Here is a 12,583-nt window from a genome sequence, read left to right as displayed (position 1 = left end):
ACATAACTATGCATACGGAACCAAGTTGATATGTTTCTCCCTCTGCTTATCAATACTAATTTATTATATTGGTTCTATGGGGCATTTTGGTGCTTGTTTTCATTTATGTGATATGTATCCACTTTTTTGGGGGGGAACGTGGGTGGCGCTGTGGTCTAAACCACAAAGCCTAGGGCTTGCCGATCAGAAGGTCGGTGGTTCGAATCCCCGTGATGGGGTGAGCTCTCATTGCTTGGTCCCTGCTCCCGCCAACCTAGCAGTTCGAAAGCACGTCAAAGTGCAAGTAGATAAATAGGTACCGCTCCGGCGGGAAGGTAAACGGTGTTTCCGTGCGCTGCTCTGGTTCGCCAGAATTGGCTTTGTCATGCTGGCCACATGACCCAGAAGCTGTACGCAGGCTCCCTCGGCCAATAAAGCGAGATGAGCGCTGTAACCCCAGAGTCGGCCACGACTGGACCTATCAGTCAGGGGTCCCTTTACCTTTATCCATTTTTTAAATAATATTCTATTTTTAAGAGCTTGAATAAGAATAAAACTTGAGGATCAGCTTTTTCCTTTCAGCTCATCTGAATTTTGTTTAAGTAAGAGTCAGGTTAGTATATAATAGAGGATTTATGATAAATGGAAAAAACTTGGAACTAGGCAAGATATTTCACTTGGTTATGTGTGCTTTTAGGTATATCTTTGACAAAAACTTGACACATTTTTCCCTCTAACTAAAACAGTTATTCCATTCGCTTATACTGAACACTGGAAAATTAATATCATGCCAGAAAGACAGTATTTTGAAATATATATACTGTAATAAGACATGGTCCACAAAAAACCAGCATATATTTACCATCTATAATTTTGGGGGAAGTGTTGGGTTTTATTTGGGGATGGAGTTAAAGTGGTAAATTTTGATCTGTTTTGGAAGATAGGTGAGGTACTCTATAAACACATAAATAATTCTCTTTGAGAAAATGATTATACATTTAAAGAAGGGGTACAAAAAAAGTAGTTTGGGATCTACTTGCAGATCTCTTGGTGATTTGTAATAGATTTAGAAGATCAAGATTTTTGATTCCCGGTTATTTAACAAAAGCAACATATGAAAAAGGCTCCTCCACTCCAAATTAGGCCAGTGAAATCACCAAAGCTTGGATGGAAGCCACAAGAGGATTTCTGGGTGGCAAGAAACATGAACTTTGTTCTGGTATTATAAACAAATTCCTGGACTGAGCACGTGCTCAAAGATACTACATTATTTAATTCTAAGGGTATGTCTGGCTCCTATTCCTTAAAAAAAAAAAAAAATGAAGGAAGACGTTACTTTCTCCCTCTTGAAAAACTCCCAAACCATAAAGGATTCCTCCTTGGTAAGAACGGTTAAATAAGTGACCAGTTCAGTCCTTCTTCCCCTCAGAAAAGAATAAATCAGTAGAATGCATTGTACAGAGCAATATAGCTTGACGCAAATAAAAAATACAGCATCAACACAATTCTAGAAACCTCATGGGAAAAGGAGGCTTTTCCAGTTTCACAGCAATTCCACCCAACATACATCTTTGTCAGCTCTAGTCCTTGTCCCAAAGCCTGAGAAATGCCCAGTCATTCCTGCTGTGGCTCTGTGCTCTCTAATATAAATCACAAACGTGTTATAATAGTCCAGTGTTGATTATTATTCTTTCTGCAGCCTCAGTTTGAAAGACAGTTTCTCACCCATTGCAGTATTCCATTATTTTTCACTTCAGCATGGTTGGTGAAGCTTCCAATTTTAGCATAAAGCAAAGAGGATCCTGAAAGTCTGAAGAAAGCATGTCCCTGATTTAAAGCTACTTTCTTCCAGGTCAAATAATCATTAACTTTTTTCAAAAATAATAATATAAGGTACCCCCTTTTGGAGGGAGAAAGGCAGGGTTTCCACCTCTAAATAATTAAATGGGTGGCAAGTTATCATACTTGTGTTATAGTTTGTTGTCATGAGATTTACCTCAATGGCATAGTGCATATTTCTGTCTTACTGCAGACGAAACACAACTTTAGGTATCGGGGTGGTTTTAGCCATGGTTTATATCTGGGACCCCCAAAGTGGCACTCATGAAATGCCTGTAAAGCCTCCCTATTCTCCTGGCCCCACCCACTTTACAGGAGATACCTTTTCCTCCTTCTTTGGAAGTAGGAAGGAGGGGGCAGCTTCAGTTCTGAAAACAAGTTGAGATGCGGAAGGAATGTTGGTCCTACTCCTTTCAGCTTTCCAAACCGAGATCCACACCTCAGCAGAACACAGAGCTTATAGGGAGCAAAGCCTTGTGAAAGAAAAAAAGAAAAAGGTAACGGGTGAATAGAGAAGAGCTAGTGGCTGGAAGAGGGCTGGTGGGCAGCATAAGGAGGAAGAGATAGCAAAGAATATTGTATATTTGCTTTCTCCCTGCTCTCCAGGATCTAGTGGGTCTGTGTTTGTATGTTTTTCCTCCTTTCTAAGATCTGGAGCTCTGTGCTTGGTTTTCTTCCCCATCTCTGTCCAAGGGTGGGGGAATCATCTTTGTTTTACATTCCCTCCTTTCAAGGTTTGGATTTGTCTGTATTGGTGGGAGTTTGGTCCCCCCCCCCCCACTTCTCTAGAGTCTGTGTTTCCTTTTTTCCTTTCTTACCTGCTTGCCTTCTAATGCAGTGAGAGTGAGAGGGACACCGTGGCCCCCACAGCAGCCATTTTGTAACTGGGCAAGCCCCTTGTTGCAGTAGTTTCGAAATGATACCTGTAACATTTTGAAAATTCCAAATGTGCCCATAAACCCAGATAGACTGGTTTCCCCCCAAAAAAAAACAAAAACAAAAAACAACAACAAGAGACCCAGTTATACTTTTGATAACTTTGAATATTTTGATAGGATCTGACAGCAGTCTTTCAATTTGGTAAAATGGCAGAGGCATCATAAAAGGGCAAAAAGTTTGCATCAAGCTCAAAAAGCCACAGGAATCACGCAAAAACTGTGTGACTATGTAGATGATACAGTAGGTCAGTGTAAGCAGGAATTTATATAAGAGATAATTCTCTTCATTTGCATGGCAGCCTGCTGTCTATATTAGCTACCTTTCCATTAATGAACTGCCTGCTTAAATGCTAGTTTGTAGTAATTGGGCATAATTGACAAGATGTTTATTGTCATTGTGTTCCTGTCATCATTTTTGTTCTTAAAAGACCCAGTTCAGAAAAGAACGGAGATTCTTTGGTCATCTTAAAGACAAACAGTTGAATTGTAGCCTAAGCTTTAGTTTTCATATCTTAAGAAAAGTTATATTTGCTGTCCTCATCAGCAAGGAGTAGAGTATTCTTCCCACTGTTCCTGCTGGTGCTCTGCCTGCAGCTTATTGAGCTGTGGTGTTGTTCCATGGCACTCTGTTTCAAGACAGAGAGCAGTTCTCAGAACTGGCTGAGATAATTGGAAAGAATATGTTGTTGGCCCTTCTGGGAATTACGGAAGAGTCCATACAGCACATACGATACTTGTTTGTTGCTAGGTTAGAGATCGTGCACTGTTGGAACATATTTGAAGGACTCTCGATTGATGCATGGTATAACTAAAGTGTGGATGAATATGCTGGCTTGCCACAGCGGAGAAACTGACTTGTCAAATTAGAGCAGCCAAGGAGACAGTAAACATCAATTTCTTTTAAGCAGATTGTTCATATTACATGTCAGATGGGAGAGTCAAGTGAGATTATTGCTATTAGCATGGCACCAGTTCCTCTTACAATTTAGGTACAGTGGTACCTCGGGTTACAAACGCTTCGGGCTACAAACTCTGCTAACCCGGAAGTAGTACCTCAGGTTGAGAACTTTGCCCCGGGATGAGAATGGAAATTGCGCGCCATTGGTGCAGCAGCAGCAGCAGGCCCCATTAGCGAAAGCACACCTCAGGTTAAGAACAGTTTTGGGTTAAGAACAGACCTCTGGAACGAATTAAGTTCGTAATCTGAGGTACCACTGTATCTCCAAACCCGCCCCCACCCCCCGAGAGCTCTGGCCAAGCTCTTAGCCTGCTGATCTTCTCAGACATAGTTTTCCTGACTTGGTAAACCATGGTTTTAGCAAGCTCAGAATGACCATTGGACCTTCACACCTCATTCTCCCCAGTCACCTTTCCTCCCACTGTATGCATGCTTTAGAACTGTGGTTGTGGTTTGGTGCTGCTGTGAGCTTTGTTGTATTGATTTTGTTTTCTGTTGCTGGTTTTCTGTTATATTGGATTTTGTGCTATATTGCTTTTTATCAATTTATTATCTTGTTTTATGTTGATCTGTGTTTATAACTGTTAGATGCTCTCCAGGGAACTTACCTTATTGGGTAGCATACAAATATTGTAAATAAGTAATTCTTTAAATCAGATTCTGGCTTCATGTTGGCTTACTAACTAAAACAAGAAGCTGTAGCTAAGGCTGTTTTGTACTGAGCACTTCCTGTGGCATAGACACACTTTGGTTGCATTCATACAACAGTTTATTTCAATTCTTCAATGTTTCCCTAACTGTTAATTTCATTATTATATTTGAGCTTCCATGTGACATAAAAGCCACATCTGGAAAACTAAAAATCCATTTACAGCCCCCTTAACCCAAAAAATTGCAGTAGTAACGTGATGAAATTTGGGGTAATATACCAGTATACAGTTCTTTTCCTGCTGTTTTTTTGTGGTGAAACAGGAGCATATATGTGCTGAAATGGTGGGGGAGTAACCATAATGTCCAGTGATGTTCATTTTTGTGTCATAGCACGCCCACTGATGTGAATGAAATTTAGCGTCATATGCAGGGATTCTGTAGCAGTAAAAGGTAAAGGTAAAGGTACCCCAAAACTGAATTTTATTTTAAATGGCTGTTAGAATTTGAATCCATTTAAAGGTGTTTGTTACCTTAAAGGTAAAGGTAAAGGTACCCCTGCCCGTACGGGCCAGTCTTGACAGACTCTGGGGTTGTGCGCCCATCTCACTTAAGAGGCCAGGGGCCAGCGCTGTCCGGAGACACTTCCGGGTCACGTGGCCAGCGTGACATCGCTGCTCTGGCGAGCCAGAGCCGCACACGGAAACGCCGTTTACCTTCCCGCTGGTAAGCGGTCCCTATTTATCTACTTGCACCCGGAGGTGCTTTCGAACTGCTAGGTTGGCAGGCGCTGGGACCGAGCAGCGGGAGCGCACCCCGCCGCGGGGATTCGAACCGCCAACCTTTCGATCGGCAAGCCCTAGGCGATCTGTAGCAGTAGATTTCCTTTATTGGCATAAGTTTGTGTGGATGACCTTTGAGGTCCATTCTGTCTCTACAATGGGTGGTATATGAAAGGAGGAGGAGGAGGAAGAGGAAGAAGAAGAAGAAGCTTCTGCCTGCTATTTGACAGTAGACTGTCAGTAAGCAAAGCAGTAAATGTCAAAGAGCAATACTGAGATTGGGATAAGCCACTGGGTGCGCTTCAAAACGCACAGGTGAAAAAAGGCATTAGGTAGAAAAAGCTTCATCCTGCACTTTAAAGGATGGCAGACTGGGGCTTATTTCTGATCTTAGCACTGTAGGAGCACAGCACTAAGCTCAGGAATAAGCTTCTGTCTACTGCCTTTTAAATAAGCATGACCTTGGCTTGAACTTTGAATTTCCTAATGACAGCACTGCCCACTTGCCAAAATGGCCTCTGGCTAATGGGCCAGTTTTAGTTCCAGCCATCAGGCCTGATTCGATTTTCCAATGCTCAGATAGAACAAAAAAGTTACTTTTTTTAAAGGTTGGTGCATTTTAAGAATAAAGCAAATTGCTTGGAATGCCTGGACTTTGTTAGGTAACTACCTGCCCAGGTTAAATATCATGTCATTTTAAACAATATTTCTATTATTTTTATAATATTTTTTAAAACTTGTAGATGATTCCAGTTCTTAACAAATTGACTCCAATTCTGCTCCTGTTTAAATTTCTAGACTCAGTTCATATCAATGGCTCACTGGCATGAATTCAAAACCATTTTTGTAGGGCGATTCATTGTTTTTCATTTCCTGTAAAATTAGATGAGTGGCCAAGGCAAGGTTTAGCTATTTTTAGGTTCAGCAGTAATTGTAGTAGAGAAAACTGGCCAATTATCACATGACTGACAGTATCACAGGGAACATCCCAGCACTGTGTTGTAAACAAAGACTACCAGTATCAAAGACAAGCTTATGGTATAGAGAACAAGGCTACCAGACAGTTATGGAAGGGAGGATGGGTACTATCGCATACTATTATAACGATAAATAAAATTTCAGTCAGTTGTATTCATCTGAGTGAGGCCACAGCTGCTCCATACATTTAAAGCAATACAGTGGTACCTTGGTTCTCAAAATTAATCCGTTCCAGAAGTCCGTTCCAAAACCAAAGTGTTCCAAAACCAAGCCACGCTTTCCCATAGAAAGTAATGTAAAATGGATTGATCCATTCAAGACCCCTGAAACAGCAATTTAACATGAATTTTACTATCTAATGAGACCATTGATCCATAAAATGAAAGCAATAATCAAGGTAAAGGTAAAGGGACCCCTGACCATTAGGTCCAGTCGTGGCCAACTCTGGGGTTGCGGTGCTCATCTCGCTTTATTGGCCGAGGGAGCCAGCGTACAGCTTCTGGGTCATGTGGCCAGCATGACTAAGCCACTTCTGGCGAACCAGAGCAGCGCACAGAAACGCCATTTACCTTCCCGCCGGAGCGGTACCTATTTATCTACTTGCACTTTGACGTGCTTTTGAACTGCTAGGTTAGCAGGAGCAGGGGCTGAGCAATGGGAGCTCACCCCGTTGTGAGGATTCAAACCGCTGACCTTTTGATCGGCAAGTCCTAGGCTCTGTGGTTTAACCCATAGTGCCACCCGCATCCCGAATAATCAATGTACTGTACTATAAAATAAATAAGACAGAATTGTAGATGATAAATAAAATTATTCTTATTTTCTTATCTGCAGTGATGATAGTCATAGTTTGGATGGGGGGCTTATCCATTTCCGCAGTCACTCAATCAATCAGTAGCTGAACTGGGTTCCACACGGTCATAAAAACAAATGAACCGAAAAAGCCTCAAAAACAAAAACGCAAAATAAATAGCAAAAAATAAACTTAATCCATTCCGGAAGTCCGTTTGACTTCCGAAATGTTCGAAAACCAAGGCACAGCTTCTGATTGGTTCAGGTTCCCCAGAAACAATAGCCGACAGCCGCATCAGACGTTCGGCTTCTGAAAAACGTTCGAAAACCGGAACACTTACTTCCAGGTTTTGGCATTTGAGTACCAAGGCAATTGAAGACCAAGGTACCACCGTATTATACCACCTTAACAGACACGGCTTCCCCCCAAGTATTCTGGGAATTGTAGTTTGTTACGGGTGCTGAGAGTTATTGGAATACCCCTTCTTTCCCTCACAGAGATACAGTTCCTATTCTTCCCTGGGAGGAGGCATTAATTGATAAACCAGTGGGAATTATTTTAAACTACAGTTGGATTTGAGTGTGTATACGTGTGTGTGTGTGTGTGTGTGTGTGTGTGTAATTGTCAGCCACCACAAATCTAAATAGCCCTTTATATTTACATTGACCACCTCATTTCCAGTGTGCAATCTTTGGAGTATGCAGCAACCCTTGCAACATTTTTCTTTGTAATCTCTAAAGAAAAAATGCTGCTTTGACATACTCTCTGATTTAAAGTTAAAGCTCTCCTTGCCATTTCTCTCTCTTTAGTCTTTGTTATGGAAGTTGATTGTTAATCCCACTTCACTTCCACTTGTCCTGTCACTGTCACCTGGGAAAACACATTGTTTCCTGCTGAATCGAAACAGACGTCAATAGGATTTTCTGTGGATTGGCATTGGATTTGATTCAGCGATAATCAGTGGGTTTTCCCAGGAAAAGCTGTGTGACAAATGAAAAACCATTCAGACCCATGCCTAGAGAGCACGGGACAAGCAGAAAACATATCGGACCTGTACTTTCTAGGCATAGGTCAAGTGGAAATGTAGATAAGCCTTAAATATCTATAAACTTTTTGCAAATGAACTTTCAGGATTTCATCTACCCCATTATAGCTACCTCCTAGGAACCCTTAGGAAAATATTCGATATCTCTGTTTAAATAAAGCTACTCTCCAGATGTATAGAAATTTTTCATATATATTCTGCTTGGTTACTCCTGTTCTGCGAAAAGAGAGCTAATTCAACACCAGACGAACATTAGATAAGAATAATCACTTCACCTTTTCCTCTGTGAACACAACACCTTGTAAAAAAATGTGAGTTAAAAATTAATGTTAAAGGAGAATGAATAGCTAATGCTAACATGTTGGAGGGATGGTGGGTGGCTTTGATCATTCACAGGCAGAACAGGGGGACAGATTCTACACAAGAATGTAAGCTTCTAAACCCTAGCATTTGCCCCCCCTTGGCTTCAGTACACAAAGAAATCAAACGTAATTAAATTTCTTTAAATTCAGTAACTAGTCCTTATTTTTATGACACTATCAATTCAAAGAAAAAAACAGAATTTCACGATTGGCTTTTTAAAAAGAAGAAAACAATGCATGTAGATTTTAATAGTTCAATTATATAGATATTACAGAAGAGTAGGCCAGAGGAGGGGGTTAAATCCCTGGAGGGGAAGGTTGCTGTGGAAACAGAAGCACTGTCAGTCATGGGTTTACTGAGAAGGGCTTAGGTGAAAAAGTAGTTTAAAATTGGATAACTTGGTATGTAAAATCCACTGTTAAATAACTAAAATGGATATCCTTTCTGTGTTGTGATATGAGCATAAGGAAAGCCATATTTGATCTATCTAGTTCAGCATCCTTATTCCCACAAACTTATTCCCAATTATCTGTCCATTTTCTCACATGCACACTCCCCATTCATCCATCATCCATTTATTCTTCCTTACACACATACCACTCACCCATGTTCACATACAATGTGGATCACCACATTTTGTTAGCAATTCTTGTTAACTAAGCATCTAACCAGCCGTCCTTACCGCCTTAATCAGTGGCTCGCTTTACTAGAAGTGAGCTGTTTGTGCGTTAATGGTTTGATGTATTGCTTTGTAAGGATCACTCCTAATCTCCCGGTCAAAATGTTCTAAGAAAAAATAGTTCAACAGCCTTCAGAAGAAGATGCTCAGGAGAAGAGTGGAGAAGGAAGCTTGTGTGGTTGGACTGGGATCATTAAGCATCATAACATGTAGTTTACCCTTGAGTGAAGCTTTTTCTTTTATCAATTGCAGTTCCCCAACCCCTTATGAGGATGCTCAAGGCACTCTGGGAGGGAAAGGGAGGAAGGGGCAGTCTTGCTGTGTGAGCAAAAGTTAACACGCACAGTGTTTGATATAACACATATTCTGTGTTTGTTTGTTTGATATATCTATAACCCACCATTTAGGACAACTCACTGTAAGGTAGTTTAACAAATTAAAAATGCTAAACTATTATATAATCAATTAAAACCATAAACTATTCTGAAATATTTAATCATGATTTCAACAACATAGAAAAGCAAGTAAAAAGTAAGACTGGAATAACAGGGATAAGAATAGAAATCTGGAAATCTTAATGTAAGGAAAGTAAATAAGGATCTGGAGAGAAATCTGTGATGGCTTCATGTTCGGAAAATGTCATGGTTAAGTTAGGTCATGTTGACACTACTTACTCCTTTTGTTGCATTCTCTCTTCTAGTGATCATTTTAGTGAAATAATCAACATTATGTTTTTAGCACGAAAGAATTTATCTCTTATTAACAAAGTATAAAAATTGTCTTACTACTAGAACAGTCTTGCAGTTCTCATATGCTAGTGGCTTGTGCTCTCAGAAAGAGAATAATAAACAGAAGCACAGATAAGCCAGTTGGAAACTTCCCCTTTCCTGGCCCCATCTCACTTAGTTTTTACGTTCATTGTGCTTTATTAATGATTCTACCAAGAAGAGACAGATGAAATTTGAACCAAGGGTAGAGCAAACTGAGATCCACACATGTAAACACAGCATTGTTTGTTTCAAAATGTTATTCAGTATTTATTTGATTGTGACATTTTTTTTATTTGAATAAAAAAACTTAAATGTTGTCAAATATATACAGTAAATAGCAACACCCTCATTTTAGCCCTTTCCTGTACCACACCAGTAATTATCTACTGGTCATCAGCTTGTAACTAGACACCACAAGTGAGCCCTGCAACAAAATGTTGTGCTGTGCCCTTGGTGTGTGTCCCGCCATAGTGTATATATATGGGGCATTTATTCATTCATTCATTCATTCATTCATTCATTCATTCATTCATTCACTTTCACTCTGCTATTCTTCTTTCTGCTGTGCTGTTCACTAGCACATGCACTCACTCTCTCTCTCTCTCTCTCTCTCTCTCTCTCTCTCACACACACACACACACAGAGAGAGACACACATAGTCTCTCTCAAATTTTGTGTCCTATGTTGCATCCCTTGAAGAAGCATTTCTTCTTTGGCTGGTGAGCTGCTCTGTGCTTCTCTGAATTTGGGAGTGTGTGCTCTATAATCCTTCTTTTTTTGAAAGAGCTCTCCAATCTGGCTCTTTGAGGGTTGAACCCAGCCCCTTAAACTTCCTCTCCCATGGGAGATCCTAGAGCAGCGGTGGGGAACTGGAACCTGTGGCCTTATAGATGATTTTGCACTGCAGCTCCCATCATCCATTGGCCTAGGGCTGATGTGAGTTGGAGTCCAACAACCTCTGGGGGCCACAGGTTTCCCACATCGTCCTGGAGCAAAGGGAATGGAAACCATCAAGGGAGAGCATGGTGCTGGCACCCACATACACATTCTTCTTCTAGCCATTTTAGTGGGGTTGGACCCCTTTCAGGGGGTCACAATTTGAAATATTTTATACTTCTGAATACCTTGTTGTTGCCCCCAACATGCAAACACTTCTCTCTTGTTTGTGGGTGGCATTATGATAATTTATACTCAAATTATACAAAACAACACAAGGTTTACAAAAGAGATTTTCACACAGTGGTTTTGTATTTTATATTATTTTAATCATTTTTATTTGATTTTACAAATATAAATTTAAAACAAAACCAAATACATACCCATATAAAGATATTAACCTGAATCTTGAGACTTCCCCCATCTCCTCCATGGGTCCTATTCACAGAGTGATTTTGTAGTTACACTTGATTATTTTTTCTTTAAGCAAAGTATGATTTTGGCAGTTCATTTTGAGTAGCATTGTTAAGATGAATAAATTCTCTGAGATAGTATTAGAGATGGATCATCTGCCGTCCAATTAAGGTCATTGCTAGCAATCCACTGGATTATCAGATTAAGCACTTACTGATATTCTCAAATGCAGCTAATTATTTAGAAAAATAAATACTAATATAGATGAATTACAGCAAAGTCTCAAGATATAACAAAACATTAACCCTTTTCAAAATTTGAATGTATAGGGATTGTTTCCTCTTGAATGGGCAACATCCTCTTTCTAGCTGTTTTCTCATTCCTTAGTTCATAAACTGCCTCCCAAAAATTAAAAGCCTAATGCAGTGGTCCAAAAAGGACCTGGTTCATGCCTGATAATGCTATCAGAAGGTTAGAGTACCTGTCTCAGAGGCATTCCAAATGCCTCACTGTCAGTCAGCGGTTTGGATGCATTTTCCTTCAAAAAGAGGAATGTGATGAAGAAACACCTTATTATTTGTGTTATCTATTGAAACCTTAGCTGAAGCAATGAGAGTTAATAAAGAAATAGGGGTAAAGGTGGTGCAGGAAGAGTTTAAAATTAACCTGTACGCTTTTCTCAGAGACTTGAAATTAATTTTTTTTAGCAAAATGTTCATTTATAAAAAATCAGGTTTATAAAATTGGGATGGATGGGATTCAATATGAATAAGACTTTAAAGAATAAGTTAAGTAAAAAATGTTTAACCCCTTAGTTTAAATACTTGGGGATTCGAGTGACACACACTCTCGAGCCTTTAATCAGTCAATTATATTTTAAAAAGTAAGGAGTTAAAGGCAAATATTATGTGTTGGAGGAGACTAAAAATGTATAGAATGTGAAACACACTGTTTTTGAAAGCATAGTATTGCAAAAACTATTGTTTTAATTTTTGAATATACAATTCTATGTTCCAAATATGGGCGTGCCATTGATTTGTATAATGGCATTATGATACCGGCAGTTTCACTTTTTGTTCCTTTTCTAATACAGTGGTATCTCGGGTTACATACACTTCAGGTTACAGACTCCACTAACCCAGAAATAGTGCTTCAGGTTAAGAACTTTGCTTCAGGATGAGAACAGAAATTGTGCTCCGGTGGCGCGGCAGCAGCAGGAGGCCCCATTAGCTAAAGTGGTGCTTCAGGTTAAGAACAGTTTCAGGTTAAGAACAGACCTCCGGAACGAATTAAGTACTTAACCCAAGGTACCACTGTAATGCCTAGCATGGAGCTTGCCTTTTTCATGGCTACTGCACATTGAGTCGACATCTTCATCACCCTATCTACTATGACCCCAAGGTCTCATTCCTAGTCATTCACCTTTAGTTGAGACCCTATGAGCATATATGTGAAATTAAT

General features: G+C 39.9%; 1 protein-coding gene across 7 annotated transcripts in view; it reads left to right on the top strand.

Annotated features, from left to right (window-relative positions):
• The window catches only part of GNAL (G protein subunit alpha L), a 172,619-nt gene that overhangs the window by 139,046 nt on the left and 20,990 nt on the right, over positions 1–12,583 (top strand). The window lies entirely within an intron of this gene.

The sequence above is a fragment of the Podarcis cretensis genome, assembly GCF_951804945.1.
Source record: "Podarcis cretensis genome assembly, chromosome: 7".
NCBI lineage: Eukaryota > Metazoa > Chordata > Lepidosauria > Squamata > Lacertidae > Podarcis > Podarcis cretensis.
The sequence above is the reverse complement of the archived record's forward strand: the minus strand, read 5'-3'. Positions and strand labels throughout refer to the sequence as shown.